The sequence below is a fragment of the Salvelinus namaycush genome, unplaced genomic scaffold, assembly GCF_016432855.1.
Source record: "Salvelinus namaycush isolate Seneca unplaced genomic scaffold, SaNama_1.0 Scaffold609, whole genome shotgun sequence".
NCBI lineage: Eukaryota > Metazoa > Chordata > Actinopteri > Salmoniformes > Salmonidae > Salvelinus > Salvelinus namaycush.
In genome coordinates, this window is record NW_024061319.1 from 50,996 (window position 1) to 71,659 (window position 20,664).

The window sequence follows — 20,664 nt, forward strand, 5'->3', positions numbered from 1 at the left end:
GGCAATACCAAATATATTGTTAAATTAATATAGTACAAAGTAATTGTTTATACACATTTCTTTTGAGAGGTGTTCTATTATATTGAAAGATACTGATCTAATAAGCAGTTGTTTATTTTTAAACATCTTTCCAAAAAAAGAATGCTGTCCCACATTTTGATATCACTAACTAAACACACACAATAAAAGACTGTGCCTTAAGCAACTCCTACAAATATCACCAGGTGTTGGGATTGCACCCCTCTCCAGCATGACCACATGGTGAGTAGTCTATCTGCAAACATTTCCGATAAAATTTTTGAGCAAGTTGGTAAATCTTAATCTATTTTTAAATAGTGTCAGTACCAAACATCTCATATATCAAGAAATGTGTAAAGTACGCTTTTGGGATGTACATACAGTGCATTCAGAAAGTATTCAGACCCCATGACTTTTTCCCACTCATCAATCTACACACAATACCCTATAATGACGAAGCAAAAACAGTTTTTTAAAAACATTTTTGCACATGTATAAAAAATACAAAAATGGAAATATCACATTTACCTAAGTATTCAGGCCCTTTAGTTCGTACTTTGTTGAAGCACCTTTTGCAGCGATTACAGCCTTGACTCTACAAGCCTAGCACACCTATATTTGGGGAGTTTCTTCCCATTCTTCTCTGCAGATCCTCTCAAGCTCTGTCAGGTTGGATGGAGAGCGTCGCTGCACAGCTATTTTCAAGTCTCTCCAGAGATTCCAGGCTCTGGCTGGGCCCCTCAAGGACATTCAGAGACGTGTCCTGAAGCCAGTCCTGCGTTGTCTTGGCTGTGCGCTTAGGGTCATTGTCTTGTTGGAAGGTAAACCTTCACCCCAGTCTGAGGTCCTGAGTGTTCTGGAGCAGGTTTTCATCAAGGATCTCTGTACTTTGCTCTGTTCATCTTTCCCTCGATCCTGATTAGTCTCCCAGTCCCTGCCACTGAAAAATGTCCCCACAGCATGATGCTGCCACCACCACCATCTTTCACCTTAGTGATGGTGCCAGGTTTCCTCCAGACGTTACACTTGGTATTCAGGCCAAAGAGTTGGTTTCATCAGAGCAGAGAATCTTGTTTCTGATGGTCTGAGAGTCCTTTGGGTGCCTTTGGGTAAACTCAAAGCGGGCTGTCAAGTACATTTTACTGAGGAGTGGCTTCCGTCTGGCCACTCTACCATAAAGGCCTGATTGGTGGAGTGCTGCAGAGATGGTTGTCCTTCTGGAAGGTCCTCCCATCTCCACAGAGGAACTCGGGAGCTCTGTCAGAATGACCATTGGGTTCTTGGTCACCTCCTAGCTCTAGGAAGAGACTTGGTGGTTCCAAACGTAAGAATAATGGAGGCCACTGTGTTTTTTGGGACCTTCAATGCTGCAGACATTTTTTGGTACCCTTCCCCTACGGACAATTTCTTCGACCTCATGGCTTGGTTTTTGCTCTAACATGCACTGTCAACTGTTGGAGCTTATATAGACAGGTGTGTGCCTCTGCAAATCATGCCCAATCAAGTTGTAGTAACAGCTCAAGGATGATCAATGGAAACAGGATGCACCTGAGCTCAATTTCGAGTCTCATAGCAAAAGATCTGAATAGTTACGTAAATAAGATATTTCATTAAAAAATATTTTTTTAGATACATTTTAAAACAAAGAAAATGCTTCCGCGTTGTTAATATGGGGTATTGTGTGTAGATTGATGAGGTGAAAAAAATATTGTATGTTTTAGAATAAGGCTGTAACGTAAGAAGATGTGGAAATTAAAGATAGCTAGCAATATGTTAGCCAGTGGAGGCTGCTGAGGGGAGGACGGCTCATAAATGGCTGGAACAGCGCAAATGGAATGGCAACAAACCATGTGTTTGATACCATTCCATACATTCCGCTCCAGCCATTGCAACAAGCCCGTCCTCCCAAATTAAGGTGCCACCAACCTCATTTGATGTTCAAAATAAGTCAAACTGAAAAAGTCACAACCGAAACAATTGACACCATGGAGATATACAGAGGTTTCATCTTTGTATCTATGCCATTATGGCATCTGTGACAGCACGGGCAGTGCCATTGAGGCCATCTTCATTTTAAAGTTGCATGCGCCATGATCTACCAACTGAGCTACAGAGGACCACCATGTACCCACTTTCAAAATTGCACCTTGTGCATTATACTACTAGAACGTTCAGGAGTAAATTGAAAGCCTGACTGAGTCCCCCCCCCCCCCAAGACCACATTCGGTCTTTAACTTGTCATGGTCTCAACTCACTGGGTCTGGATCTTGGGACCAACAAAGTCCTGGTAGAAATCTTGGTCTTGGCTTCTGGATATTACCTTACTCTTTGGTTTACAAACAATAGGCAACCCAATTTGAAGAAGCCAATGCTCTCTGATCATTGGCTGATCACTTCCAAACCCATAGGAATCCCCACACAGTTGACTACTTTTAAATAGTGGAAGCCCTCAATGGTAATGTCTATACTGAAACGAGTTATATCTATCGGAGTCCTCCATTTATGTCTATGATTGACACCCTTGCCACCGAAACGCCTGTTATTTTGTCAATTTGGTTTGCAAAATATTTCTCCAATGAATCTATAATGGAAGGTTCATCAAAATAATCACTATTGTGCATGGTTCTTCCTTTATTGCAACTTTTTCACTGTGTTTTGTAATAACACTTTTTTTGGGGGGGGGGGGGGGGGTAAGGTAAATTCAGATAAATATTTCAAATATGCAATACAAACAAAGTGTGTGAGTAGTATATATGTCCACCTGAAATATGTTGGATGACGTGTGCTGAAAGTTGGGGAAAAATAGGATACAAATGCGATTTTTTTTTTGTCCCAGTTTGCTCCACTTCTGTATAATGACCCTGAGGGTACAAAACATTAAGAAAACCTCCTTTTCCATGACCGACTGACCAGGTGAAAGCTGATCCTTTATTAAATCCACTTCAAATCAGTGTAGATGAAGGGGAGGAGACAGGTTAAAGAAGGAGTTTTTAGACTTGAGACAATTGAGACATGGATTGTGTATGTGTGCCATTCAGAGGGTGAATGGGCAAGAAGATATTTAAGTGCCTTTGAACGGGGTATGGTAGTAGATGCCAGGCTCACCGGTTTGTGTCAAGAACTGCAACTCTGCTGTTTTTTTTACACTCTACAGTTTCCAGTGTGTATCAAGAATGGTTCACCACCCAAAGCACATCCAGCCAACTTGACAACTGTGGGAAGCATTGGAGTCATCATGGGCCAGCATCCCTGTAGAATGCTTTCGACACCTTGTAGAGTCTAGGCCCTGACGAATTGAGGCTGTTCTGGGGGTGCAACTGAATATTAGGAAGGTGTTCGTAATGTTTTGTACACATTTTGAGAAAGTATAAAGCGTAGATTCCCGGAGCGCCCTCTCTCTCTCTAATCCAGCATCGGTTTTTGATTCAGCCAGCTCGTGATTTGACCACAATAACAAAAAAACAAAAATACGGGTTCATTTAATAACAGCCATTTTAAGTGTTGGCAGCATCAATGTTCCCATGACGACAGACCACCACCGTTATTGTTGCTCTTTGTAGCACATGACCTTAAAAGGTTACTTATGCAACCGTCTCCTAACCCTTCCCCATACACCCACCCAACCCCTCTGACATGCAAGGATCTAACATGTGAAAGTAAAAGGAATATGAAAAATAAGATGAAATAATAATAGAAAATAAAACAACCCCTACTGAACATAGATAAGAGGAGGATGGAGAGAGAAGTCAAATGACTAATAATATAAAATAAAAAAACACTCTTACTCGCCGTCCAACTGACTGTTTGTCTGGGACAATCTCGGTTGTCCATCTGTTCGTCCGTCAGTCTTTAGAGGCTGCAAGTCGTAAGCAGTCTGTGTGAGGACACAGAGGAAGAGACAGTCATCCCTTTCTTTGACGTACTCGTGCTCCCTCTTCTCTCTTCATTGGGGAAGACCTGTCTGGGAAGGCTGGGTGACCCTGTATGGTTGAGGGGGAGGGGGTCTAGGGTTGAGGGGAAGTGGGGGGTGGTCGAGAGGGAAAGCCATATAACGTACATTCGGAGAGCGAGAGGGTGGGTCCTGTATCTGTCCATCCATGAGTGAGTGTGGAACTCTGCTGCCCTACATGGCCAGAGGGTTAGTGGTGGTGGCAGGGGAGGTTGTGTATTTGGGCGGGGCCAGCTCCAGGAGCGCACGTACCGTCCCGGCCACCAGGGGGAGCCCTCTCTCCTCCAGGATGTGGAGGGGCAGGCACAGCTGGGTCTGAGGCCAGATGAAGAGCACACGCACACAGACAACAAAGGGAGGAGGGAAAACGGGAGAACAAAAAAGGGTATGTCAATGGATGGGTAAATAATAACAAACTACCAAAAGATAACAGAAATCAACACAAATGGAAAGACAAACTCAACATAAGATGGAAAAGGAGGTGAATGGGATCCCCTCTCTCCACTGGGATTCTCTGCCTCTAACCCTATTACAGGGGCTGAGTCACTGGCTTACTGGTGCTCTTTCATGCCGTCCCTAGGAGGGGTGCGTCACTTGAGTGGGTTGAGTTACTGACGTGATCTTCCTGTCTGGGTTGGCGCCCCCCCTTGGTTTGTGCTGTGGTGGAGATCTTTGTGGGCTATACTCGGCCTTGTCTCAGGATTGTAAGTTGGTGGTTGAAGATATCCCTCTAGTGGTGCGGGGGCTGTGCTTTGGCAAAGTGGGTGGGGTTATATCCTTCCTGTTTGGCCCTGTCCGGGGGTTTCTTCGGATGGGGCCACAGTGTCTCCTGACCGCTCCTGTCTCAGCCTCCAGTATTTATGCTGCAGTAGTTTATGTGTCGGGGGGCTAGGGTCAGTTGGTTATACCTGGAGTACTTCTCCTGTCTTATCCAGTGTCCTGTGTGAATTTAAGTATGCTCTCTCTAATTCTCTCGTTCTCTCTTTCTTTCTCTCTCTCTGAGAACCTGAGCCCTAGGACCATACGTCAGGACTACCGGGCATGATGACTCCTTGCTGTCCCCAGTCCGCCTGGCCTTGCTGCTATTCCAGTTTCAACTGTTCTGCCTGCGGTTACGGAACCCCTACCTGTCCCAGACCTGCTGTTTTCAACTCTTAATGATCGGCTATGAAAAGCCAACTGAGATTTATTCCTGATTATTATTTGACCATGCTTGTCATTTATGAACATTTTTGAACATCTTGGCATAGTTCTGTTATAATCTCCACCCGGCACAGCCAGAAGAGGACTGGCCACCCTTCATAGCCTGGTTCCTCTCTAGGTTTCTTCCTAGGTTTTGGCCTTTCTAGGGAGTTTTTCCTAGCCACCGTGCTTCTACACCTGCATTACTAGCTGTTTGGGGTTTTAGGCTGGGTTTCTGTACAGCACTTCGAGATATTAGCTGATGTACGAAGGGCTATATAAAATAAACTTGATTGATTGATTGATTGATCCAAACGGCATGACCTTGAGGAGAGCATGGAAGCGGAGCAGGGAGCAGGTGTGCAAACACAGGCACAGGGTTACAATAAGTAGGGACTTGTGAACTGAGACACCCACTGAACAACATATCCCACAGGAGCAAATATGGAGGGAGCAGGAGAGAGAGAGAACAAGCTGAACACAAGCAGAAGTAGCGAGGAGAGAAGACAGGCGGCAAAGAGGAAGGAAGTCACACCAAATATTTGGTTCATTTTATTGTGAAAGGAGGAGCTCTGGGAAAGAGTTGAAAGGTCAACAACAGAAGACACAGGAGAGATAGGCACGTGGTTACACACACTGGAAGCAAACAGACCACTGACAGAGAGAACATACACACCGCTCTTCAGAGCCAGAGGAGACATTACTCCTTGTCATTCAGCATAGACCAACAACAAACTACACACACAGCCTGCGTCCCCCGAATGGCACCCTATTCCCTATTGAGTGCACTACTTCTAACCAGGGGGCACATAGGAATCTGATTAAAAGTAGTGCACTATAAAGAATAGGGTCCTATTTGGAACAAACCACAGATTCACTCTGTCTCACAAAATATGTGCTTTGTCTTCGTATAGAACGGTATAAGAGCACTCATTGCGATATACAGTGCCTTCAGAAAGTATTCACACCTCTTGACTTTTTCCACATTTTGTTGGAACACACACAATACCCCATAATGTTAAAGTGGAATTATGTTTTTAAATAAAAATTTAACGCTGAAATCAATAAGTTTTTGTGACAAAATGTGGAAAAAGTCAAGGGGTGTGAAATCTTTCGGAAGGCACTGTAGTCCTGCCATATCCTGGGGCTGATTGTTACCACAGCTTGTGCCTACATAGACTGGTCCCAGATCTGTTTGTGCCATCTTACCCGCACAAACACATCTGGAACCAGGCTAGTGTTAAACACATTCATCACACACCAGAGACACAAAATGGGGGTATAGTGAAGTTGCCCCTAGACACTGATCTTGGGTCAGTTTAGCATTTTACCTACTAAAGGTTAAGACAAAGTGAAACATCGTAGTAAGTTAAAAGGGCTTTTGATAACCAAATGTGATAAAGAAGCAAGTTCAAACCCTTAAACCAGTACAAAAAAAAACATTAGAAAATTGCCTCATTGACTACTGCGTGCCGTGTGAACTTGAGTGGCTTCCAGACATGTCTATAAATTGTATTTGGGAGTATGGCTAGACAGTACACTGCCATCCATTCTCTCAGCACATATCCAAGCTGCAGGCTAAGGTCAAATCTAGAGATGTTTTTTTCTATTGTAATCGCTCCTCTTTCACCCCAGCAGCCAAACTAACCTTAATTCAGATCACCATCCTACCCATGCTACATTACAAAGACGTAATTTAGAGATCAGCAGGTAAGGGTGCTCTCGAGTGGCTAGATGTGCTTTACCATTCGGCCATCAGATTTGCCACCAATGCTCCTTATAGGACACATCCTTGCACTCTATACTCCCATCTCTGTATACCCAGCGCAAGACCCACTGGTTGATGCTTATTTATAAAACCCTCTTAGGCATCACTCCCCCTATCTGAGATGCCTACTGCAACACTCATCTTCCACATACTCCACCCGTTCTGCCAGTCCTATTCTGTTAAAGGTCCCCAAATTACACACATCCCTGGGTCGCTCGTCTTTTCAGTTCGCTGCAGCTAGCGACTGGAAACGAGCTGCAACAAACACTCAAACTGGACAGTTTTATCTCAATCTCAACATTCAAAGACTCAATCATGGACACTCTTACTGACACTTGTGGTTGCTTAACACAATCTATTGTTATCTACCATGTTTGTGCTGCTACCATGTGGCGATGTTGTCATGATGTGTTGCTACTATGTTGTGCTGTCATGTGTTTCTGTCATGTTGTGTAGTTGTCTCTTTCGTCGTCATGTGTGTTTTGCCCTACATTATAATTTTTTAGCCCCCATTCTCACAGGAGGTATTTTGCCTCTTGGTAGGCAGTCATTGTAAATAAGAACTTGTTCTTAACTGACTTACGTAGTTAAATAAAAAATGAACTTGTGCAAGTTGGGCTATCATAGCTAGGTAGTAAGACCAAAACCACTCCAAGCTCAGCTATCATTGATGGATATTTTGTTAGTTAGCTAGCGATGTTATCAGAACAGCTTGCGACAGTGCAGAATTTTACTATGGATACTGGCAGCATCGTGTGGTAAGTCTGACTACTAGCTGCAATTGATTTAATAGGAGTGGACATTTAACAACCTACATGTCTGTAGCTAACGTTAGCTTGCATTAACTGAATACTTGTTTTACTAGTCAGCTGTTTCTAGCCCAGCTAGCCTCGCTTAGGTTTGGCACATCTGAAGTCCCTCACTGCAAACCATATTGAATACTGTTTTATGCATAGTGTACACCATGTGCCTACAAAAGTGACTATTATTGTGGGCACTACCATGCGGTTTGCTAAGCTTTTTGCTCTTAGCTAGCTTGATGGCTAACTTCGGCTAACAGTACGATCGATGCCCGTCTAAACTACTGTAATGTTTAACACAGCTAGACCTTGCTCGCTGAATGAACACAAACACATGTGCAATTGGGTTATTGACTGGACTATACAAGTTTATTCAATGCTAGCTAACTGCTTTGCTATTGTGGACGTCATGTATTTAGCTCCTTACTAATGTCGGGAAACAGTAGATCCGATGCCCCTGCCCATGTGAAAATTACAATTATATAGCCTACATCTGACTAAGCTCAAAACTTATGCAAGTGGATTTTTTGACAGGACAATACAGGCTTGTTAACATGATTGTTATTGTTTTATTGTTGTTCCATCTCAAATTGGTAGTTTTAGCTTTTCGTTTATTCACTTCTTGAACAAAAAGCCATGCGTACAGTTCGGTGCAGACGCTCTACCATTCCCATGACGTTTTTTTCAATATGGCTGTGGCCACATCTTTCCAAGCTTGTGCTAGGTGCTCCAAAACCTATCATATGTTTTAAAAGCATTTTCATAACATCACGTTCAACAACGTTACCTAATGTCGACATGTAAAATGTAGGTTGATTTGAGCATTTCAGTTCTACTAAGGTTAGGATTGGGGAAGGGGAAGCAGATCCTAGATCTGTACCTAGGGGTAACATCACCCCGGAGCCACAAAATGAGCGTTAGGACAGAGGGGGGCTCGATCACAGACAGTCAAGGAGAAAAAGGTGCCTGTAGGATACTTGATTGTGCGTCAGCAAGGACTCAAAGGCTTACAAATTACCCTCGGCTACCTGCTCTCTTCTTGATTAGGCAAAAACGTCCGACTGACTTTGCAGCTAAGGCGAAGCCGTGTTCGAGTCAGGAAAGAAGAGAAGCGATAGGGCGTTGAATGGTCAGATTACTCGTGGTTGTTTCTTCTCAGAGGCAGTCGGGGAGGAGGAAGCACGTAGGCTACATATGACAAGCACTCCTACTTTGATGTTATCTGTGCAATGGAAGCGCTTTCGGGTGGGAAGGTTCCATCTAAAAAACACACGCACACACGTCGGCAGGCGGACAAACTTAAGGCACAGAAGGAGGTTCAGTAGGTAGGTACAGTAGCAGACAGCTCATTGACAACATAGCAACCTCCGGGTCTCGCTGTCTCTCTCAATGGGGGCAGTGCCAGTACATCACAGAAGGGTAACGAGGGAGCATTGAAGGTCCACCTCGCCACTCCTTGAGTGGAAGCAAGTAACCTTCCCCAACAAACAACTGGAACAACAAAAGATAAAACCTACTATATGGCTTTTGGCATATGGAGTTGTTCCCTTTTCAGTGGATGGCAAACCAGGCAGTGGCGAGCGCTCCTCTTTGTTATGGTGGGACAGAGAGGTCCACTCTCATTCTTGCGTTTTTCCCTTGTCGAGTTCTGCTGCGTCTGAATGGATACCGCTGTGGTGATGGGAGTCGGCGCAATATGAAATGAGAAGCGCGTAGGAGTGCGAGTGGTGTGTGAGCGCGCATGTGTGTGTACGAGTGGTGGAGAGCCAGTTGGGTAAGGTGAGGAAGGGGTTGTGTGGTCCAGACAGACAGTTCAGAGGTGGGGCACCAGGTTGCAGTACAGGGCACACAGCACAGACATGGTGGACAGATAGAAGAGGGCGAAGCCTGCCAGCTGGGCCGGGGGAGAAGGCATTAGGAGGGGGGGAGGAGCCATGGAAAGCAGGACCCCCAGCGTCCAGTAAACACAGCCTCCCCGGCCATCCAGAACCTCCTCCACTGTGCACAGCCTCTCCTGTCCCATGGGAGATGAAGCAGGGGAGAGAATGGGCAGGCAAAGGATACAATTACATAGATAGGGGAGTTGTGTGTTTGGACGGACAGATGGAAGATGAGTTTGAGGGGGAAGTGTTACGGTTAAAAGGAAGAAGAGCGGAGGAGCAGAAAGAGAAAGTTACTGTTAGTAACAGGCAAGCGGCTCTCCAAGTCAAGTTTACAAAAGCTCTGCAGGTTGCCAGTTGAGTTAGCTGGAGTCAACTGATAAAAAGAGCAGGGACAGAGAACGAGGCTAAACTTGCAAAAAACCTGCACTGACAGTAGCCCTTAGGTATTTAATTACATTGGTGAGGTCACCGTCTGCTGCTAGCAAATTAAAATCTGAAGAACAGTCCGTCAGTACAGGTTCTCTTGTATCACATGCTGTTTCTAACCCATCACAAACACACAGACGTTTTAGCATGAGGACTAGTGAGTTGTATACCAGTCCTTTATTCAACTAGTGTGAAGGTCTTACCTGTGGAACCCCGATCCTGCGACACGCCTCCAGAAAGTTCTCCACGTTCCGCCGACACTTGGCTATCGTCAGTTTGGGCTTGATGGACAGAGACAACGATAAGCACAACGACATCGGCTTGTCTCAAATGGCACCCTATTACCTGTATAGTGCACTACTTTTGACCAGGGCCTACGGTCACAGTAGTGCACTATGTAGGGAATAGGGTGCTATTTGGGACATATACAGTGTCTGATCATAACACAAATGCAAATGTATGGCAAAGTAAAAAGGAGCATTGTTGTATTGATATGCTTGAAGTGTAGTGTTCCTGACTGACTAAATTCATCCTAAAACTGGCATCTCACTAATGCACGTATGGTATGCACACACAAACACTCACCACAGCAGGGGAGGGCACATGGATGCTGGGTACGGATCGTGGCCGCACATGATTTGCCAGATGGCAGAGGACGACCCCGTCGGTCAGTGCTGCTCCCAGGTCGCTGGGCAAGGACACTTTCAGACGCGACTCTATGTTCTATAAAATAGAGCAGAACACAATTTCAGGGGGATTAGCACAAGTAGGGCCAGGAGTTTTTCCTGACCTTGTGATCTGACCTGGGCTCATAAAGCATCTCAGAGTAGGAGTGCTGATCTAGGATCAGGTCCCGTGTCCATCTAATTATGATCTGAAGATTCTAGTTCAGCACTTCTCCTCTGAAATGCTTTATGAATATGGGCCAAGGAACCCAGTAGAAACTCCAGACCCTAATGGCTTGGTCAAAAGGGGGGAGAATCTGTTTGTCGGGTGTTTTTCACCTTCCGCAGTTGCTCCACCAGAGCAGCCTCCTCTCCCATGGGGCCTTGAGGCTGGGTAGGGGTCACCTCTTCAGGCTCCGGCCTGGGGGCGGCACCATCACCTGGGGGGGAAGGCAGAACCAGACAGGCTCAAACATACACATACAAGATCAAAAGCTGGTGAAAGCAGAATGGGTGCTAATCATTTATTCTGAAGAGGGTGAAGTCCAGCTCTCTACAGATACAATGGCATGATCAGACGCCTGGCAAACAATGCAGAAGACAAACTACAGTAGATAGACGGAACTCTAGAGCAACAGACGGAACTCTACAGCCGACAGACAGGCGGAACTCTCGAGAACTCTACAGCAGACAAACAGGCGGAGCTCCACAGCAGACAGGCGGAACTCTACAGCGGAACTCTACAGCAGACAGGCGGAGCTCCACAGCAGACAGACAGGCGGAGCTCCACAGCAGACAGACAGGCGGAGCTCTAGAGAACTCTACAGCAGACAGGCGGAACTCTACAGCAGACAGGCGGAACTCTAGAGAACTCTACAGCAGACAGGCGGAGCTCCACAGCAGACAGACTGGCGGAACTCTACAGCAGACAGACTGGCGGAACTCTACAGCAGACAGACTGGCGGAACTCTACAGCAGACAGACTGGCGGAACTCTACAGCAGACAGACAGGCGGAACTCTACAGCAACAGACAGGCTGTGACCTATAGTCAGACAGCACTCAAAGTAACAGATGGGATCAGAAAACCAACAGAGCTGAACATCATACATCATACATCATACGTACAAGTCAAAAAGCCGACAATTTCCCCTCCCCCATTTAAAACATAGAAATCTGTCCATGTTGAAAATTATTCCCCACTGCCCCCCTTCTATTTTGATCAACTATCTACAATGTTGCTCAGTGACTTTGCAGGATCCCATCCAGACATGTCTATCAGCCCAGACACAGTTACCAGAACAATGTCACATACGACACTCAATTGTGACATGCGCATTGCACGCTCAATAGGTACCAACACTCTCTTCTGAAAGCTCCCAAGGCCATGCAGCAAGATCCAGAGGTTGTGATCCGGTGACATACCTCTCCTCTGCTCTTCCTTCTGGCTGAGGCGAAACAAGAAGCTGTCTGGCCGCTGGGCGGGCCCCTGGCAGGAGGGCGGGGCAACAGGGCCGGGGTAAGAAGGTGATTGGAGGGCTGCAAGCAGAACAGGATGTGAGCAGGTGGGAGAGTGGCAGAGTGAATAGACCGTGGAGTAAAATTCTTTCAGATCCACAGGAACGTCTAGGGGGTAGTGGTCAATTTGGAATACATAAATTAGTAAGGAGAGGGAGGAGTGTGTTGGAAGCCGCTCAAGTTCACATCCATTTATAATCTGGTTTCCCTGGAATCCAGTAGGACAAGCTGCACCGAGCAGTGTATGGCAGCCGTGATGTAACCGTAGAGGGAAATGGAGGAATAGTGTGACTGGTGTCTTACCTGTGGGAGACAGGAAGGAGGAGCGATCCTCGCCCTGCTGAGTGGCCAGTCGAGTCCGAGCGGAGAGCAAACAAAGAGAGGGAGAGAGAGAGAGTTCATGTAATTTGAGTCAAGACGAAAACACCATTCATGCATATACAGTTCCCTCAACAATACTCCGGTCTCACCCCTCCTTTGACACCAGATATGTAATGGGGGAGGGTAAAGGCCTGTAAACATCACTCGACTGTTTGATGTTTACAGACCTATCTTTTAGCGCTACAACAAAGATGTGCAACTGTTACATAAGAGAGGGTGGACTATGGGCATAGAGCAGGCTCTCTGGCTGCAGGTAGGTAGAGTGCTCCTTAGAGTTAGCTTAGAATAACAATCATATTCATGGATTGTAGAGGTCGACCGATTAACTTCTTGGCAATAGGGGGTGCTATTTGCACTTTGTAATAAATTCGTTCTCAAATTAAACTGCCTCGTACTCAATTCTTGCTCGTACAATATGCATATTATTATTACTATTGGATAGAAAACACTCTCTACTTTCTAAAACCGTTTGAATTATGTCTGTGCGTGAAACAGAACTGGACTTAGAGCAATTTCCCTATGTGGAGTTGAGAATGCAGAATTTTCCAACCTGTTCTCAGACCTGTGTATAACTCTGCCTGTCTTCTATTGGTTGAGATGCACTGCATACGCCTTCCCCTGGGTGTCAGCGAATAGAGGGCCTTGAAATGGAGTCTCTAGGCAGATCCGAAAGTCTATAAATTGATTGGAATCAAAGTGTCCCCTCTTTTGATTCTTCGCTCTGACGCAGGGAGGACCTTGGCATGTCGTTTTAGAAGCTCCTGTTTTAGCTCCTAGATATATCCGGCTCTGTTTTTATTGGATATAGGCTTTAAAGACATCATAATCTTGTTATTTTAAACCGAGTTATATCAGTTTATGTCAGTATATTGCGATTTTCGGGTATTTCATTTTCTGGCGTTGTAGGAAGTTGGGTATCTCTCGCTCGCATGCCATTGTTTACTGCTAATTGCAACGTGGAAGATGACTTTCTCCAACCCAGCAACGATTCTTTTGGACAAAGGACACCTATCCCAAGATTCTGATGAGAGGTCATCAAAAAGTAAGAACTATTTATGCTGATAATTCATTGTTCTGTTGAAAAAAGTCAAATGCATAAGACGCCATTACTTGCAGTGTAGCCTTGCTTTATCGCACGCTGTATTGCGCAGTAACGTTAATTTTAAAAATGTAATTCAGCGATTGCATTAAGAACTAATTTGTCTTTCAATTGCTGTCCAACCTGTATTTTTTTAGTCAAGTTTATGAATAGTTTTCGATAAGAATAGGTGCCTTTCCAAGATGGCGCCGGACAGATTGCTTGAGGATTTGGATACTATTCTCATTGTATAAGCACGATTTGTGCCGCTAAATATGCACATTTTCGAACAAACTCTATATGCATTGTGTAATATGATGTTACAGGACTGTCATCTGAAGAATTCTGAGAAGGTTAGTGAAAAAATTAATGTATTTTGGTGGTTTATACGTTATCGCTATTTTTGCCTTGAATCAATGCTGGTGTGATGTTGGCTATTGTGGTAAGCTAATATAACGCTATATTGTGTTTTCGCTGTAAAACACTTAGAAAATCTGAAATATTGTCTGGATTCACAAGATCTGTGTCTTTCAATTGCTGTACGCTGTGTATTTTTAAGAAATGTTTTATGATGAGTAATTAGGTAATACACGTTGCTCTCTGTAGTTATTCTAGTCGCTTTGGTGAGAGTTGTGATGGTGGCTGCAATGGTAAACTATGATTTATACCTGAAATATGCACATTTTTCTAACAAAACATGCTATATGCTATACAATAAATATGTTATCAGACTGTCATCTGATGAAGTTGTTTCTTGGTTAGTGGCTATTTATATCTTTATTTGGTCGAATTTGTGATAGCTACTGATGGAGTAAAAAACTGGTGGAGTAAAAAAAGTGGTGTCTTTTGCTAACGTGGTTAGCTAATAGATTTACATATTGTGTCTTCCCTGTAAAACATTTTAAAAATCAGAAATGATGTCTGGATTCACAAGATGTGTATCTTTCATCTGGTGTCTTGGACTTGTGATTTAATGATATTTAGATGCTAGTATTTACTTGTGACGCTATGCTAGGCTATGCTAGTAGCTTTTCTACTGATGGGGGTGCTCCCGGATCCGGGTTTGGGAGGCGTTAGAGGTTAATTAGGGGCAATTTCAAGTTTTCATAACAATCGGTAATCGGCATTTTTGGACGCCGATTGTGGCCGATTACATTGCACTGTAACGTCCTGACCAGAGTTCTTATGTGTTTTGCTTGTTTAGTGTTGGTCAGGACGTGAGCTGGGTGGGAATTCTATGTTGTGTGTCTAGTTCGTCTGTTTCTATGTTCAGCCTGATATGGTTCTCAATCAGAGACAGCTGTCAATCGTTGTCCCTGATTGAGAATCATATATAGGTGGCTTGTTTTGTGTTGGGGATTGTGGGTGGTTGTTTCCTGTCTTTGTGTTTTGTCTGCACCAGCAAGGACTGTGACGGTTAGTGTGTTTTGTCAGTTTGTATAGTGTTTTTGTTTTGTCTATTAAATTCATTATGTCCAATTACCACGCTGCACATTGGTCCTCTGATCCTTCTCGCCTCTCCTCGTCTGAGGAGGAGGACGAAGTAGACTGCCGTTACAGAACCACCCACCAAACCCGGATCAAGCAGCGTGAGAACGGGCAGCAGCGACAGCAGCAGCGGTACCAGGAGGAATGGTCATGGGAGCAAATATTGAACGGAGAAGGACCCTGGGCTAAGGTTGGAGAATATCGCCGCTCTCGGGAAGAGATGGAGGCAGCTAAAGCCCAGGAGCGGTGGTATGAGGAGGCAGCACGGAAGCGTGGCTGGAAGCCCGTGAAGAAACCCCAAAAATGTCTTGGGGGGGGGGCTAAAGGGTAGTGTGGCGAAGGTAGGTAGGAAACCTGCGCCCACTTCCCATGCTTACCGTGGAGAGCGGGAGTACGGGCAGACACCGTGTTATGCGGAAGAGCGCACGGTGTCTCCTGTACGGGTGCATAGCCCGGTGCGGGTTATTCCACCTCCCCGCACTGGGCGGGCTAGAGTGAGCATTGAGCCAAGTGCCATGAAGCCGGCTCTACATATCTGGCCTCCAGTACGTCTCCTCGGGCCGGTGTACATGGCACCAGCCTTACGCATGGTGTCCCCGGTTCGCCAACACAGCCCAGTGCGGGTTATTCCACCTCCCCGCACTGGACGGGCTACGGGGAGCATGCAACCAGGTAAGGTTGGGCAGGCTCAGTGCTCAAGGGAGCCAGTACGCCTGCACGGTCCGGTATATCCGGCGCTACCTTCCCGCTCCAGCCCAGTACCACCAGTGCCTACACCACGCACCAGGCTTCCAGTGCGTCTCCAGAGCCCTGTTCCTCCTCCACGCACTCTCCCTGTGGTGCGTGTCTCCAGCCCAGTACCTCCAGTTCCGGCCCCACGCACCAAGCCTCCTGTGCGTCTCCAGAGCCCTGTACGCACTGTGCCTTCTCCCCGCACTCGCCCTGAGGTGCATGCCCTCAGCCCGGTACCACCAGTGCCGGTACCACGCACCAGGCCTATAGTGCGCATCGAGAGTCCAGTGTGCCCTGTTCCTGCTCCCCGCACTAGCCTTGAGGTGCGTGTCTCCAGTCCGGTACCATCAGTTCCGGCACCACGCACCAGGCCTACTGTGCGCCTCAGCAGGTCAGAGTCGGCCGTCTGCCCAACGCCGCCTGCACTGCTCGTCTGTCCAGCGCCGTCTGAGCTGCCTGCCTGCCCAGCGCCGTCTGAACTGCCTGCACTGCTCGTCTGCTCAACGCCGCCTGCACTGCTCGTCTGTCCAGCGCCGTCTGAGCTGCCTGCCTGCCCAGCGCCGTCTGAACTGCCTGCACTGCTCGTCTGCTCAACGCCGCCTGCACTGCTCGTCTGCCCAGCGCCGTCTGAGCTGCCTGCACTGCTCGTCTGCTCAACGCCGCCTGCACTGCTCGTCTGTCCAGCGCCGTCTGAGCTGCCTGCCTGCCCAGCGCCGTCTGAACTGCCTGCGCTGCTCGTCTGCTCAACGCCGCCTGCACTGCTCGTCTGCCCAGCGCCGTCTGAGCTGCCTGCACTGCCTGCCTGCCCAGCACCATCTGAGCCATCCGTCTGCCCAGCGCCGTCTGAGCCATCTGTCTGCCTAGCGCCATCTGAGCCATCTGTCTGCCCAGCGCCATCTGAGTCATCCGTCTGCCACGAGCCATTAGAGCCGCCCGTCTGTCCCGAGCCATTAGAGCCGCCCGTCAGTCAGGAGCCGCTAGAGCCGTCCGTCAGTCAGGAGCTGCCAGAGCCGCCAGCCAGTCAGGAGCTGCCAGAGCCGCCAGCCAGTCAGGAGCTGCCAGAGACGCCAGCCAGTCAGGAGCTGCCAGAGACGCCAGCCAGTCAGGAGCTGCCAGAGCCGCCAGCCAGTCAGGAGCTGCCAGAGCCGCCAGACAGTCATGAGCTGCCCTACAGTCATGAGCTGCCCTCCAGTCATGAGCTGCCCTCCAGTCATGAGCTGCCACCCAGTCCGGAGCTGCCACCCAGTCCGGAGCTGCCACCCAGTCCGGAGCTGCCACCCAGTCCGGAGCTGCCACTCAGTCCGGAGCTGCCACTCAGTCCGGAGCTGCCACTCAGTCCGGAGCTGCCACTCGTCCTGAGCTGCCTCTCTGTCCGGAGTTGCCTCTCTGTCCGGAGTTGCCCCTCTGTCCTGAGCTACCTCTCTGTCCTGAGCTACCTCTCTGTCCTGAGCTACCTCTCTGTCCTGAGCTACTTCTCTGTCCTGAGCTACCTCTCTGTCCTGAGCTACCTCCTAAATCATGTGGGGGCCTTGGGGAGGATTCTTAGGCCAAGGTCGTGGGCGAGGGTCGCCACTCAAAGGACGCTAAGGAGGGGGACAAAGACAGTGGTGGAGTGGTGTCCTCGTCCACCGCCGGAGCCGCCACCGCGGACAGATGCCCACCCAGACCCTCCCCTTGAGTTTTAGGGGTGCGTTCGGAGTCCGCACCTCAGGGGGGGGGGGTACTGTAACGTCCTGACCAGAGTTCTTATGTGTTTTGCTTGTTTAGTGTTGGTTAGGACGTGAGCTGGGTGGGAATTCTATGTTGTGTGTCTAGTTCGTCTGTTTCTATGTTCAGCCTGATATGGTTCTCAATCAGAGACAGCTGTCAATCGTTGTCCCTGATTGAGAATCATATATAGGTGGCTTGTTTTGTGTTGGGGATTGTGGGTGGTTGTTTCCTGTCTTTGTGTTTTGTCTGCACCAGCAAGGACTGTGACGGTTAGTGTGTTTTGTCAGTTTGTATAGTGTTTTTGTTTTGTCTATTAAATTCATTATGTCCAATTACCACGCTGCACATTGGTCCTCTGATCCTTCTCGCCTCTCCTCGTCTGAGGAGGAGGACGAAGTAGACTGCCGTTACATGCACTCCACGAGGAGACTGCGTGGCAGGCTGACCACTTGTTACGCGAGTGCAGCAAGGAGCCTAGGTAAGTTGCTAGCTAGCATTAAACTTATCTTATAAAAAACAATCAATCTTAACATAATCACTAGTTATCTACACATGATTGATGATATTACTAGCTTGTCCTGCGTTGCATATAATCAATGCGGTGCATGTTAATTTATCATCAAATCCCAGCCTACTTCACCAAACGGGTGATGATTTAACAAGCGCATTAGCGAAAAAAAGCACTGTCGTTGCACCAATGTGTACCTAACCATAAACATCAATGCCTTTCTTAAAATCAATACACAAGTATATATTTTTTTAAACCTGCATATTTAGTGAATATTGCCTGCTAACATGAATGTATTTTAACGAAGGAAATTGTGTCACTTCTCTTGCGTTCTGTGCAAGCAGAGTCAGGGTATATGCAGCAGTTTGGGCCGCCTGGCGCCCGTGTGTTTAGGGCATGATCGTTTTCCCTGTAAACTGGAAAATAAATCCACTTTCTTGAAACCCTGCTCTCTGCGCTTGACTCCTCCACCCAGTACTCCTAGCAGCTCTGACAGAAGCCCGCACCAACATATGGAGTCAGCAGAAGCAGCGACCACCCCTCTCCCAAGTATGGAGGAGCGTGTCCATCATCATACAGCTGTCCTTCATCGTATCGGGTCAGCGATGGACCAGATGATGGAGAGGATGGAACGATGGGAGAGGAGTGGTCTCCCGACGCCCCCTTCAGCTCCCCTGCAGACGAGACAACCCACTCCTACAGTGTCATCGGCTGGGACCAGCACATTGCGTCTCACCCCCCCCGAGGGAGTACGATGGAGCAGCGGCTGGTTGCCAGGGATTTCTGCTCCAGCTTGAGCTCTACCTGGCTACCGTGCGTCCGACTCCCTCGGGTGAGGAGAGTGTAAGCCTCCTTGTCTCCTGTTTGTCGGGTAGGGCCCTGGACTGGGCCAACGCAGTCTGGAACAGCCCAGACTCGGCTCGGGACCACCCGCCGGTTTCGAGCGGTGTTCGACCACCCACCGGAGGGCCGAGCGGCGGGTGAGCGTCTGTTCCACCTCAGACAGGAGACGAGGAGCGCCCAGGATTTCGCTTTAGAGTTCCGGACCTTGGCTGCTGGTGCGGGGTGGAATGACAGGGCCTTAATAGACCATTACCGTTGCAGCCTCCGGGAGGACGTCCGCCGGGAGCTAGCTTGTCGGGACACCACACTCTCCCTCGATGAACTGATAGACATGTCGATCCGACTAGATAACCTGCTAGCTGCCCGCGGGCGTTCAGAGGGGGTCCTGTCCATTCCACCTCCCAGCCCTCCCGCTCCAACTCCGATGGAGTTGGGAGGAGCTGCATCTAGGGGAACCGGAGGAGGTGGCTCCTCTTGCACCTACTGTGGCCGGAGAGGACACACTTCGGACCGGTGCTGGAGGAGTCCATCTGGGAGTCGGGATGGCAGGCGGAATACTCCTCGGCCACCCCAGGTGAGTAGGCACAAGACTCACCTAGAGCTCCCTGTTGGTCACATGTTTTTGGTTATTTTTTTCCCTGCGTTTTTCCCCTCTCTTCAGCATAAGGCGCTAGTCGACTCAGGCGCAGCTGGGAGTTTTATGGATCGCGGACTCGCCCGTAAGTTGGGTATTCCGCTGGTGCAGATAGACCCACCTTTTCCCGTGCACTCCCTAGATAGCCGACCGTTAGGGTCAGGGCTGGTCAGGGAGGCCACGATTCCGCTGGACATGGTAACCCAGGGGGATCATAGGGAGCAGATCAGTTTTTACCTTATTGATTCACCTGGGTTTCCAGTAGTGTTGGGGGTTCCCTGGCTAGCCATTCACAATCCCCTCATTTCCTGGAGACAGGGAGCTCTTCAGGGGTGGTCAGATGAGTGTTCAGGTAGGTGTGTGGGAGTTTCCATCGGTGCCACGTCGGTGGAGAGTCCAGACCAGGTTTCCACTGTGCGCATTCCCCCAGAATATGCCGATTTGGCTATCACTTTTAGTAAGAAAGAAGCGACCAAATTACCACCTCATCGACGGTGGGATTGCGTGATAAACCTCCAGGAGAACGCTGCACTTCCCAGGAGTCACGTGTACCCATTGTCACAGGAGGAGACGTTGGCTATGGAGACATATGTCACGGAAGCTCTGGGACAAGGGTTCATTCGGCCCTCCATGTCACCCGCCTCCTCGAGTTTCTTTTTTGTGAGAAAAAAGGAGGGAGGACTGCGTCCGTGCATTGATTATCGAGGTCTAAATTCAATCACAGTGGGATTTAGTTATCCACTACCTCTCATCGCTACGGCGATGGAATCATTCCACAGAGCGCGTTTTTTCACAAAACTGGACCTCAGGAGCGCGTATAATCTGGTGCGTATTCGGGGAGGAGACGAGTGGAAAACAGCGTTTAGTACCACATCAGGCCACTATGAGTACCTCGTCATGCCGTATGGGTTGAAGAATGCTCCAGCCGTCTTCCAATCCTTTGTAGATGAGATTCTCAGGGACTTGCAGGGGCAGGGTGTGGTAGTATATATTGATGACATCTTGATCTATTCTGCCACACGCGCCGCGCATGTCTCCCTGGTGCGCAGGGTGCTTGGGCGACTGCTGGAGCATGACCTATAC

General features: G+C 48.0%; 1 long non-coding RNA gene across 1 annotated transcript; it reads right to left on the minus strand.

Annotated features, from left to right (window-relative positions):
- Nucleotides 1–10,293: 10,293 nt before the first annotated feature.
- Nucleotides 10,294–12,197, minus strand: LOC120042063. The gene is made up of 4 exons (XR_005476015.1): nucleotides 12,115–12,197; nucleotides 11,031–11,131; nucleotides 10,612–10,749; nucleotides 10,294–10,307 (listed from the first exon to the last, which is right to left on the minus strand). It is a non-coding gene; the product is annotated as an uncharacterized LOC120042063 (long non-coding RNA).
- Nucleotides 12,198–20,664: the final 8,467 nt, after the last annotated feature.